This window comes from Cupressus sempervirens, chromosome 8 (genome assembly GCF_028749045.1).
Source record: "Cupressus sempervirens isolate cs-2001-9-10 chromosome 8, ASM2874904v1, whole genome shotgun sequence".
Taxonomy (NCBI): domain Eukaryota; kingdom Viridiplantae; phylum Streptophyta; class Pinopsida; order Cupressales; family Cupressaceae; genus Cupressus; species Cupressus sempervirens.
In genome coordinates this window covers 152,760,415-152,774,569 of record NC_143125.1, presented here as the reverse complement: position 1 = coordinate 152,774,569, position 14,155 = coordinate 152,760,415, and positions in this window count along the sequence as shown.

Here is a 14,155-nt window from a genome sequence, read left to right as displayed (position 1 = left end):
TGTGGGCCTTGATGATGTTGATTTGAGCTTGTCAACCACAGGATGGATGGACTTGTTGACACGTGATTATTCTACTTCTATGCCATCTCATGTACATAGTCCACTTGGCTCATCATTATTAGGACATGTGCCAGTCACCATCCATGGGGCTCGCATAGATGCAGAGATTTATTTACTAGGAAAGCGGGGTAACCCCTTAGAAGCTGACCATAGGGGTGTTTTTCTAGTCGGCTACTTAGGATTTTTCCCTAGTTGGCTAATAAAGAGGTTTTAAAAAAAAAAAAAATTGTATATAAATATCAGTTTCATTTTTTACAATTTGCATTTATGTGAAATCAAGTTATTGGCTTTTGAATTTGGTAGAAAGAAATATTTGACAAACTTCAACCTATTTTCGAATTTTGGAGGAAGAATTTACGACATGGGCAATAAAGATAAAAGAGCAAGTAAATATGCACGAAGAAGAACTAAGGAACAAGAAGATGAAAATTTTCAAAAAACGCTAGCAAGATACTATCTTAGATCAGGTACACATGCACAATCTTTTTTCCAATGTATTTAATTAGTTTATTTAGTTAGGATTAGGGTTTAAATCCAATTAGGAATATCATATTTATCTTAAATTAGCATTACTAGATTAACTTAATATTAAGAGTTTATTTGAAAGTATGTTCATATTTAGGCCATTAGGGTTTATTCAATTATGTCCATATTAGTCCTTAGGGTAAATATTACATTATGAATAAATTTAAATTATGAATTTATTTAGCATGGGAATTACCTTGTTTATTCAATTATGTTAATAATTTATAGTCCATTAAGGTTTATTAGATTATGATTAAAATTAAATAAATGAATTTATTTAGGACGTAGTCAACTAGGACAACCTACCGACATTGGAGAAGGTTCATCCCAAGTTCAAACAGGTACATGTGCATCTCTTGCAAGTATATAATATAGATCTTTCTAGAATTCTAGGTCTCTATCAAACTTTATATCTTTAATTTTTAAATTTAGTGAGCGATATTTCCCCTTATAAACTTACTTGATTTTATTTGTTATATCGTGCACGTATAATTCTAGTAGATGATGAAAATGTTAGACATGAGGAAATTGAAGATGAAGCAATGGATATTGAAGAAGGACCATCTGAAGGTTAGATAATTTAATCAAGTACATAATATTTCACTCTTGAGTTAAACATGTATATATGTATACATATATGTCCCCTAAAGAGATTGTATCTTATGACTTTGTTTCATTTTTTCTTGTGCATCCTGAGATCAAACAACAAATGAGAATATTAATTTAGCTCAAAGATTTAAGGGAAAAATTAATCATAGAAACATAGATCATTTAATTGAAATGGATGTGGAAACATTGAGAGAATATGCTAATCAACCTACACATACTACGAAGAGGAAATTGAATAAAAAGTCTAAAGACATAATTGCACAATTTGAGAATCTATCAACAGTGGAGAAAACTCAACTATTATCAATTTCACTTCTCAAAGATGAATTAAAAGAGCCACTGAGACTATTGGGTATAGATACAAGTATAAAAAAGATGAGGACTTCTAAACTAGAAAAAGATATTGTTGAAAGTGTTAAGGAAGGGTTACATTCCATTGGGAAATAAACTAGATCTACAGATAAATCCATTACACAAAGAGTGATATTGACATCTATTTTAAATAAGAAAACATCCCAAAACAGACAGATCTCTTCATTATCATCTCATTTCGGGTATAGCCGAAAGGCAGTACTACATTATCTAAAAAGGAGAAACAATTTGAATGATAGTACATTAGAAGGCAATTGGGCACTAATGTGTAGAGCTCCTTGATCTGACATGATTGCGGAAATAGTTAAGAATTTAGTTATTCAATTTTGGATTGATAATACTCATCCTTCACCAAATAGAAGAGATATCATCAAGTAGTGGATTGGGCCTAAGGAATATATTCAACACGCAAAACATTGGTTGGATGTCACTCAACATGAATTGTATCTCTCATTTTGTAATTTAAATCCTAACATAAAGATTGGAAAAACAATGTTTGAAAGATTGAAGCCCTATTTTGTGAAGATAAATAAATCTTTTGAAACATGTTGTTGTCGATATCATGTTGAATTTGATTTTTACTATGAAGGGTTTCGAAAGATGATATAAGAAAGTGGTGAAACTTCTCAAAATACTTTTCCTAAATGACTGAGTCAATTCATAACATCAATCTTATGTGACAAACCAAATGATTGTGTCCATGAAATAGATTGCATAAGAGGAACTTGGGAAACATGTGGTAACTTGACTAAATTTCCTTTGAGAGAAGAAGATACTAATATGACAAGGATGGTAAAATGTAAGAGATATAAGTACATAAAGTCAGAAACAAAAGCTGGAAAAGAATCAACAAGGTTAGAATATGTAGAGGATGAGATATCGGCTAGAGAATTTATGTCAAATTTTCGTAAATTGATTCAACCATATATACGCCATGCATTTTTTGCTAAGTGGCAAGCAGAACAATTTCAAACACTAAGAGAAACTTTCCCACTTAGAACAATTCTATCTATTGTTGACTTTGCAGAGAATTACTCTTTCGTATCTCAAAAACAACTTCATGCAGAATACTACTATACAGAGCAGGTTACTATTATGGTTCAAGTGTCTTATCGACATGCACAAATTGATCTGGATGGTGTGGAAAGTACAAATCAAGCACGAGTCATTAAAAAAGAGTATCACTTTTATATTAGTGATGACAAAGAACATGACAGACATTTTGTGGAACATTGTTTTAAGACATTTTTTGAATATTTGAAAAACAAAAACATTAAAATAGAAAAACATTTGGTATGGTCAGATGGATGTGCAGCACAATTTAAATCAGCTAGACCATTTTATGCATTATGTAGATATCATCGATACCTTAATATACCACACATTTGGAGTTTTTTTTGAGATTGGACATGGAAAGGGTGAGCATGATGGTGCAGGAGCTTGTATCAAATGTGCTTTAAGAAAGTATCAAATGGACTATAAAGGATATCACATTAATAATGCTCATGATGTGGTTGAGTGGTGCAAAACACATTTTTCGGTGCCAACAAATATAGATAACACATCATCAGAAGTGGATCGAGTCATACCATTTAGAGTGTTTTGGGAGGTATTAGGTATATATAAATTAATTTGTTCATATTTTTAAATTGAATCTTAAATTTATATTTAGTATGTTACCTTAGATGATCTCTAACTAAATTATGGACCTTGTGTACACATTCAGGTGTTGATAGAAGATCAATGCATGCATGCAAGAGGGTAGAGAAGACACGATCTTTGCATTCAGTTTTGAGTACAAATAGTAATGTGTGGTCATTGTATACAAGAGAATACTCATGTTTTTGTCCTAATTTTATTGATGAAGACTATGGTGGTTGCATTAATCAAGAATGTGGATATGTGGGTGAATGAGCTTTGGTGCCACTAGATGTTATTAATACGAATGAGTTTGAGGACAAAAACTATGATGATATTCCATTGATTTCTAGTGATTATAACCATATTTCAGGATTGATCAGAGTTGGTATGTATGAACTATATATATACTTGGATCATGTACATGTATACATTTTTCATAATTTTGGTTAATTTTTATTATATAAATGTACATATGTAAATGACGTGTATCCAAAATTTTGACATATATAAGTTTGTGTAGGAAATTTTTTTGCAGTCATAGCAGAATCGAAAAATGTAGAAGGTGCTAGCTATTATTTATTACGTTGCACCATGGAAAGAGAGAAGCTAACAAAGACTAAAATAAGTGATGAAATTGTTTTTCCCACAAGTTAGTATATAGTTGAATTATGTATATATGTATGTCAAGTATCTATATTTTTAATGAATTCAAATTCTTTGACTTAAATTCAAGATTGATGTATTTTTTAAATGTGTACATGTGCAGGTTCTATTGTTGTACAAGGAACATATTTGAAGCAAATAAAAGTACTTAAAAGTGGGATTTATTTCATTGATTATCAACCTAACAATAAGGTATATCAATATAGTAACCATGTTATTGCCACTGGTCTAACTCTTCATCCAGTCAACTTGATGTTGATGTCATCCCTATATGGTTGATGTATCTTATTTAAATTTTTTAACTAAACCTTTTGGTGATTTAATAAATCTGGACTCATTTGCGTAGTGGGATTAGACCTATGAATGTGTCTATGCATTTAGAGGTTTGCATTGTTGCAAAATTGTTAAAGATTCTGTGATTTTGGTTTTTGGGTTTTTAGGCTTTATTTTAATTAATTTAAATTTTTGGTAGCTTTTCCATAGATGATTTCCAATTACATGAAATATCCTATCTTCATTTGAGTTGATTTGGGGTTTAACTAGGTTGGCTAGTTATTTACCCTAATCGATTATTCACTTGAAAAGTGAATAAGTATCCAAAAAGGAATTTAATTCCTCACTTCTCACTTTTGAATTAGAATTTTTGAGAGTAAAATCCAAGATCCTCTTCATGAGGAATTACTATTCTATTTTTTGTGGGAGATATGGGAGTGGGATCATCATGAAATTGGTCTCATTGGATCTAGCTTGGGGATACCTTTTATTGCTATGATTTTTGGGTACTTTTGCGAGATTTTTATTTTATGGTTTAGATTCCCATTTTACCCCTTTTGGCTACAAGGTAGGGCTCTCCCATTGTATTGTTTTGGATTTTTTTCTGCTCCTTTTTTGTAATCATTTGTTAGGAGGCTAAGAACTAGTGCTTTCCTCCGTTTCTATATATTAGCTCTACCCAATTGGGTGGATATGAGCATTTTCCTATTTTTCGGGATGAGGGCTTGGGGTTTTGCACTGTTATGTGGTTGTTTTTGCATACAAAATCCAAACCTAGTTTTTATTTGATATTTGTGGCTTTTGTGCCCTAAGACCAAATGAGTTTTAATTTTGAAATTTTTGAGTTATGAGGTTTTTCACCTCAATTTGAATGTAGCCTAGTTTTCTCGAGTTTTCTTGGCATGATGTTGGTTGTGGACTTGGATTATCCATAGGATGTTAATCAAATCACTATTCCTACATTCCTTGTTCCTATCCCTCCTTAGTAGGGTAACCAAAACTTGAAGAACATACATGTTGTTGCACTTCCCAAGTTTTATGGCCTAATCACTAAAGACCCTAAAATCTTTCTGTTTGAGTTTGGCATACTCTATAGAAGTTATGACTATACAAATGATGCCCATAAACTAAATTTTTTGCCTTCTACCCTAAAGGAAGCTACTCTGAGATGGTTCATGGGGTTGGGTGCCAACCCTGTAGCAAATTAGCCTACAACAAGAAACTTATTCCTTACAAACTATAAAGAATACTATAGGGGTTGAGATTTAAATGGGGATGACATTTTCAAAATGTCCCAAAAGGTTGATGAAACTCTAGAAGATTATGTTTCTTAGTTCATGTTCAACATCCAGCATAATACACAACATCAATTGAATGAGGAATCAAAGAAACATCTTTTTCTAAGAGGTGTGAATAATGGAAGCATTGAAGCTCTAGATCTTATGGTAGGAGGATATATCACTAAAAGAACTTGGACTAATATACAAAATATATGTTTGAATTATTCTAGAGCCACTGTGAAGAAAGGTAGGGGACTTAAAGATCTACCACACAAGTCCAATGGTAGTTCATGAGTATCAAAGATGGAATCATCCAATTTTCTATCAAATTTCAAGAAAGACATCATTAATGATGTAGCCACTTAGCTAGATGTCATGCAAGAAAGAAGGAAGAAAGATGAAGTTGATGCCATGTTGACAAAATACTACCCACATTGTAGGGAAAAGAAAAGGCATTGTAGATGTAAGTCTGTTGCAAGTCTGGAGACACAACCAATGCCTACTGAGTTTAAACCCATTGATGAAAATGGAAAGGTGCTTTATGTTGTTTAATGAAGGCCATGGGCTCAAAGTAAAGGTATGCCACAAGATCATTTTCAAAGTTACAATAATAAAAATCAATGGAAAAATTCTCAAATTACTAGTTTTAGCAGAAATAATAATTGGCAGCAACCTCAACAAGGTTGGTAGCAACCTCAGTAGGGTTGGCATCAACTTCAGCAGGGTTGGCAGCAACCTTAGAATTGGAATACCCAACCTAGTCAACAAACCCTATTACCACCACCTTAGTAGCAAGCTTTAATGCCTCATCCTATAGCGACTAATACTCCTCCTAGAAAGACCCAACTACTAGTTTAGCCTAGTCTTAATCAAACAATACTAAATTGTAGGCTCAACAATAAAGCTATGTTATCTCCTTGAATTATATTCACTTAAGGTTAGACACCACTCTTCCTTTACCCCAAAAGCCTATAATAACTTAAGTTGAAGATTCTCCAACTAAGCACACATATGAGTCAAATCAGCAAACCTCTCATGTAACCAAAGAACCTCCATTCTCCCATAGGTTGACGAACAAAGCCAGCCCACAAAAAACCATGCATTCATTGATTTGCTTAATTAGTTGAAGCAAATGACAGTAAAAATACCATTACTAGATGCTATCAAGGAAGTCCCTTCCTATAATAGATCTATTAATGAAGCATGCATTAAACAACCAAGAAGGAAGAAGAAAGATCCCAAAAAAATTCATGTCCTAGGATAGTTGTCAATTTAATGCTAGAGAATTTAATTGTACCTAAATAGTCTGACCCTTCTTGTGGTTACAACCACTATCCATGGAATACAAGTTCAAAATTCTTTAGTTGACTTAGGAGAATCTATAAATGTCATAACAAAGGAGGTATTGTCTCAACTACATATCATTGGCCTTAAAGAGACACCCACCATACTTCAGCTTACTGATACCTCTATTATTAATCTAGATGGGATGATAGAAGATGTCATAGTCACCTTAAACTCTTGGGAGTATCCAATTGATATTGTTTTCCTCTTTCCAAAGGCTAATATGGGAGGGTATCCTTTAATTTTAGGATGACCATGGTTGGCTACTACAAATGCTTATATAGCTTGCTAATTTGGAAAGATGACAATGTCCAATGGTATTCATTTTAAGAACTTGACTTTATACTCGCTTGCTTAACCACTATTACTAGATGACCAAGTAATTTGGCCAAATTTGGGTAATGATGATCTAGAGGTCAATTCCATCCATCAGCTAATGATGATAGGTAGAGATTCATTTATAGTTGCTCAAGAAGAAGATGAAATAATTTCTTATATTATTCTGAATGAATATGAAATAGAGTCTCAAGTGTGTCCTCAAGTTACATGTATCTTAGAGACCATATTACCATCCGTGAATTCACCACATCATTTAGAAGCTTCATAATTTCTCCACTCATTATTACCTCATGAGATAGATTCTTCTACTATTTCCCAATTATTCATGGTAGATAAGGTTATTAAGATGGAAGTTGATCAAGGTAGAGAATTGAATGTCAATAATGCCTTATCACCCTCCCAACAAAAGATTGTGTTGCAGTTACTGTAGGAGAATAAGAAAGAATTAACTTGGGATTACATGGACATGAAAGGACTAGATCATATGCTCTACACTCACAAGATTTACATCAGCCTCAACTTCAAACCTATCTAATAGCATCAGAGGAGAGTTAACCCTATTTTAAAAGACATAGTTAAGAACGAATTGCAGAAACTGCTAAGTGTCAGTTTTATATACCCCATCTCTAATGGCCAATCAGTCTCACCCCTGGTTATAAGTAGAAAATGGTGAGTTTGTGTAGATTATAGGGAGCTCAATTCAACCACTAAGAAAAACCATTTTCCCTTGCCATTTATAGACCTAGTCCTTGACAACCTAGCTAGCAAAAAACATTTTTCTTTTCTAAATGGTTTTAGTGGTTACAATCAGATACAAATAGCTTCAAAGGATAAAGAAAAAATAACTTTTACCTTCCCATTGGGAATGTTTTCCTACCCATTTTTACTATTTGGTTTGTGCAATGCCCCAACCACATTTTCAGGAGTTGTCATTAGTATCTTTTTAGATATATCTACTGACTGTATGCAGATGTACACGGATGATTTTACTATTTATGAGGCTACTTTTGAGGAAGTGAAATCCAATCTAGAAACAATACTCAAAAAGATGTCAAGAGTACAACCTTTCCTTAAATAGTGAAAAATGTTTTATGATGATGGTGGAAGGTGTAGTGCTAGGCCATTTCATTTCATCTAAGGGCATCCAAGTAGATCCAACAAAGATTGAAGTCATTAATACCTTGCCTACACTAGAGAAGCAAAAGCATGTACGAAGTTTTTGGAACATGCTAGATATTATAGAAGATTCATTAAAAAATTCAATCAACTTGCAACACCCTCTACAACCTACTAAAAAATAATTATGAATTTTCTTGGGACTCTGATTGTGCTACATGTTTCCTATAGCTTAAATAAGTTCTTACTACAACAGCTATTCTAAGAGGAATTAATTGGGGACTACCTTTTCACATTCATATAGATGCCTATAGGTATCATGCTAGGATGAAAGGTAGATTCAATTGAACATGCCATTTATTACATTAATAAAAAATAAGGTGCAAAGCTTAACTACACATTCACTGAATAAATTTAGTCTCTATATTACTGGAAATGAAATATTTTTCCATACTAACCATTTTGCTATAAAATATTTGGTGAACAAGCTTGCAATATTAGGAATATTGGCTCGCTAGTTGTTACTAATGCAAGAATTTGATATCACCATAGTTGATAAACCTAGCAAGGCTAATGTGGCAGTTAAGTTTCTCTCTCAGTTGCATGTCTCTCATGATCTTGCAACCATTGATGATATTTTTCTAGTCAAACACTTTTTCTATTGTTAGCACAAAATCCATGGTATGCAGATATTGTTAACTATCTCACCGCAGGTAAAATGCTAGTTCATTTCTCTGCCAAGGCAAGAAAGTTACTAGGAAGGAAGAGCTTTAACTATTCATGGATTGTTGGATTTATATTCTATATTAGACTTGATCAAGTAATGTGTCAGTGTATAAGAGAGGATGAAACATATGATGTCTTAAGGGCATGTCATGATGAACCCTATGAAGGTCACTTTGTAGCTAAATGAATAGATTTCAAAATCTTGACAACTAGGTATTATTGGCCAAGTTTGTACAAGGATGTAGCTAGATCCACAAAGAAATATGACAAGTGTTAACATATGGGAAGACCTACTAAATCAGATGAAGTGCCCCTGTAGCCTCAAGTATTTGTTGCACCCTTTGACAAATGGGGGATTGACTTTTTAGGACCTATTAAACCGTCTTCACAAGGCAAATCCTATATTCTTGTTTACATTGACTATGTAACCAAATGGGTAGAGGATAAACCCATGAAACACCCAAGGGATACCAACATGGCCAAGTTCTTATACAAATCCATCTTTACATAGTTTGGAGTCCCTAGGGAGTTGACATCTGATCAATGGGCTTAGTTTATATCAAATTTGATAACTATTCTTATGTAGGAATATGCTATCTAGCATGGTAAATCATCACCCTATCATCCACTAGCTAATGGTCAAGTAAAAGTTACTAATAGGGAGCTAGAAGCCATCCTCACAAAGATGGTAACACTCCATGGAAAGGATTAGGCCACACGCCTTCCTGAAGCTCTTTGGGCTTATAGAACCACTTGGAAATCTCCAACTAGTTTTACTCCTTTTGAGCTCGTCTATGTTAAGTTAGTTGTAATGCCTATGGAGTTTAAATATAAAACATTAAGGACTACCCTAGAGCTTGGTATGGAACTTACTATTTCACAATAGGATGGAATCCTAAGTTTAAATGATCTAGATGAATGGAGGAAATTTACATTGAATAAGATTGAACTCATTTGGCACCAAAGGAAACAATGCCATGATAGGTTTATCAAAGAGAAAATGTTTGTTGTAGGAGATGGGGCACTCCTTTATGACTCCAAGTACTAACACAATCTAGGGAAGTTTCAAACACACTAGTTAGGACCGTATGAGATTATTGTTATATTTTTGAATGGTGTAGTTTAGTTGTCTACCATTGATCCTATCTGATTCAAGTTACTTGTCAATGGCCATTGCCTCAAGCTTTACAATAAAGTAGTTAGATAGTGAGGATATCCTCATGCCTATAAATAAAGAGTTTGGGTCTCCTAGCCTAACTCCTACTACTTCTTGATTTTGTTCAAGGCATTCATAATAAACATTTTCTTCTTGAAAGTACTTTCTTCACCATCCACTCCACTTCATCTTCTCTCTTTCTCATCTTACCATTCCATCCCATTACTCTATCAATTCTAATGATCTTTTCTAGAACATCTTTCCTACAACAATTACTAGGTACATACCACATAACATTGCATACATTCTATTTTATTCATACTTTGTTAGGAATTGGTATTATTTATAATTATTCACTTTTACATTTCTTGGCCTGGTGAGACCCATGCCTTTTCATAGCTGGGGGGGTATGTTTAAATATTTGTTTTCAAATTTTAAATCACCATCGCATGTAAGCTTTAAAAGTTAATTGAGATGAATAAAAGTAATTGAAACTTGATGCAAGAAGGATATTATGAGATATTGTGCATTAAACTCTTCTAGTGCATGCCATTTTTTTTGTTGAGATATCTAGTGTCATAATATTACAAACTTTGATTCACCAAGCTCTGAGACAACACAATTTTGCCAAAATTCTTTTGAAGTGAATAATTGGTGGAGGTCTCCAAAGGAATGCGCCAAGTGATCACCAAGTTCTTCTAGATGATGCTACCAATTGCGAGATGTTTAGAAGAAAGGGATGGTTGGAGTATTGTCTTAGTCTAAATGGATTTGATGAAGAGGTCACTCTTCAATTTATGAGCATCTTAAAGGATGACATTGCAATAGTTAAAGGATTGAGAATTGAGTTCATAGAAGAGGTGGTAGCTAATGCCACTAGGTTACCCCAAGAAGGAGAAAATTGGGCAAAATATTTTGACCTGCATATAGCTAGGGCACAGTTCAGTGTACACCAAGAGCCTCCACTAGAAACTAACAAGAAGCAGGGTGCCTCTAGATTATCCTTGCTGATGGAGTTTATCCAGCTAGCGATGTTTATCATCTAGTACTTCACTTGTGAAGGTCATTACAAAAACCTACATGCCATACATTTCAAGATTTTGGCTCACCTACGACATGATTATAGATTGGTAAACCTTCCAAATTTCCTATTTAACATTGTTAAGAAGAAAGCTTCTTTAGTACAAGTAGGAAAGGATCAATCTATCTCTCACCATTGCTTAAAATCAATCACAGAAAGAGAGTTGAATAAGCAATCAATTGGGATATGGAAAGTTTTTGCAGTCAAATGAGGTAGAGCCTAGGTTGGTTGGCTCTAGAGGCCAGGGTATTGGATGAAGGGGAAGGACATCTATTGGTTTCTATAATATTGTTCCCAAAACTAAAAATGTTCCTAAAGCCTCTCCATTAGTTATAAACTGACTAAGACAAGGATTTACAAAGCTAAAGCCTCCATTGCTAGCAAAAAGAGAAGCAAAAATAGAGAAGTTGCTAGTTCCCCTAAGACCCCATTATCTATTATGACTAGGTATACTATTAGGGAAGGTAAAGATAAAGCCATGGAACCTAAAGAAGAAAAGTTAAAACACCAACTATATGATGAGAGTAATGTTAATGAAACCTTGGACTCAAAAGAGGAGGAAGATTCAGAAAAACCTCCTAAAGCACTTACAATAGAAATACCTATAAGCAAGAGAAAATGAAAGATTCCTCCATGCTTGTCTACACCTCCCACAAGGTGAAGTGTGAGGCTTTTTGAGGGAAATAGGGATCTTGAAACATTTATTCCAATAGTTAACTCTAATTTTTTTTAATGTGAAAAGGATTCCTCTTCAAAGGAAAAATTGCAACAAAACATAGCCAGTGAGAATGGGTACAAATCCTAGAATCTACAACTTGAAGTTGACCATAGTGTTAACTATGTACTTATTGATATTTATAAGGAGTCTGGTGAGCTTGAAGTATCTGAGGATTTTGAGGGAAGCCTTGTTATGTAGGATATTGGTGAAATTTTTGTAGAGTTTCCTTTGGAGGACTACCTAGAATTCAAACAAGAAGTTGTTGAGGAAGTAATAGAAAAACTCAATCAAGATGTGTTAGATACATTAGCTACAACATCTACTGAATCTAGTAAGGAAGAAAATGTGGTGACAACAATTGTCATAAGAGAAGGAGAATTCTCCACAACACAGAGTGTCAAAAAAATTCCCCATTTGGCATCTGAATGGATAGACATTTTTAACTAGGAACCATTGCCACCACCCAATTTGTCCATACCTTTATCTACAGGAATCAATTTTTTTCAATAGTTATTATGGGAGAGAGCTTAATGGAAGTTTGAATGAGAAAAATTGAAACATGTTATAAATGAATAGAGCTATCAGTTGAAATAGAGCTTAGACTAGAATGAAGTTTTGAAAAGAAGAATTGAACAAATCACATGATTGATTCCTAAATTATTGGAATGCAGGTTGCCATAACTAGTGTATGCCTTGTTTCTCAAAGATCATCTTGCAAATTTCAAATTGACTAGAATTTTGGAAGATCTTAATACCTCCATTTCTACTCGACATGAGTTTTATGATGCATTCCAATCTATTCCCATGCCTTTGAAAAATTTATTGTGTGAATTTTATCTCCATAATCTGGCAATACCTAATGACATAGAGTGGAACTCACTCCTATATGTAGGGGATGTGCAATTGAGAGAAGTGATGTCATGGATACATAATGAGATAAGTAGGGAACATCAAGTTGCACCTTAAAGGGATAGTGAAATAACAACACTATTTCTCATGAGACCAGAAGTTCAACACTCTAGATGAATATTTCTAGATTGTATTTCTATTCTAGGCAATTCTGCTGGAGTAGGTAAAGTATGTTCAGTCAGAGAATGATCCTTTACTGACTGGGAACAACACTCATCTCAAGATGTTGAGACAACAATTGTTGGTTCAAGGAAATGATGGAAAAGGATGCTGCAAAATCTAAAGACAAGAGAACCCCACTCTCCTCAAAATTTGAGTCTTGCTACTATTAGGATTCCATGGTATATTGATTTGGGGATAAATCATTGCAAACATTGACTTCCATTAAGGTATCAACCTCCCATTCTCCTGCAACCACTACTAGAAGTAAATGACAATGTAGATGATCATGATATAATAGCTGAAGTGTGGTGTTGGAGAAGGCTCAAGGAAAACTATGGGTACTTTGACTATGTTAAGAATGAGCTAGGAGAAAGGACACCTAGTGATTAGAGAGTTCAGGCCCAAATCAGGAACTTCATGGTTGTTGGGCACCAACAATAACTCAGTTGGGGGGAATGATGGGCCTCCAAAAGGCCATGATTTTGAGATTCTTTTATCTTTTTTTTAAGATAGCTATCTTGCAGAAACAATCATGACTCTATTTTTTTAAGAAAATGAACTTATGTTTTTATGAATATGTTATCTATATATTAAGACATGAAGTAGAAGTATGGATAGTTAAAATATGATATACATTCTTGAATCTATGGAATTCTATGGTATAATGAAGGAATGTTACATACTGATAAATGTTTCCTCATCCATGCTATGTTTTGGGTAGATTCCTTCCTATAGCCATAGGATTTTCCAAGAGTGATAGTTTGAACATTACATCATTTCTAACATTGATGATGAAATGAATATATGTATGTGGAAGTTGTATGCATTTAATGTTTTGTAGGTACTTGTCATGTGTATTCAAAGACAACACCTCAGTGCTAAGTCAAAGCTAATCAGATTGTTGAACTGACGTAAACAAGCAAGTTATTGTAAGATTTTTATTATGGTAGCATAGGAATATATCTCCCTCAACTTGCTATATTCTTGGAGGATTTAATCATGATTAATGATTTTTTTTTTCCAAACTTTATGAATCTATAATTGATCCTCATTGATGGAGTGATCTTAGAGCTAGGAAGTTGTTGTAGTTTCCCTTTAAATAATGCTTATTGTAGCTTTGAGAAGGAGTTTTTGGAAGAAATATATAATAGATTTATTTTCATAACAATAGCATATGATCT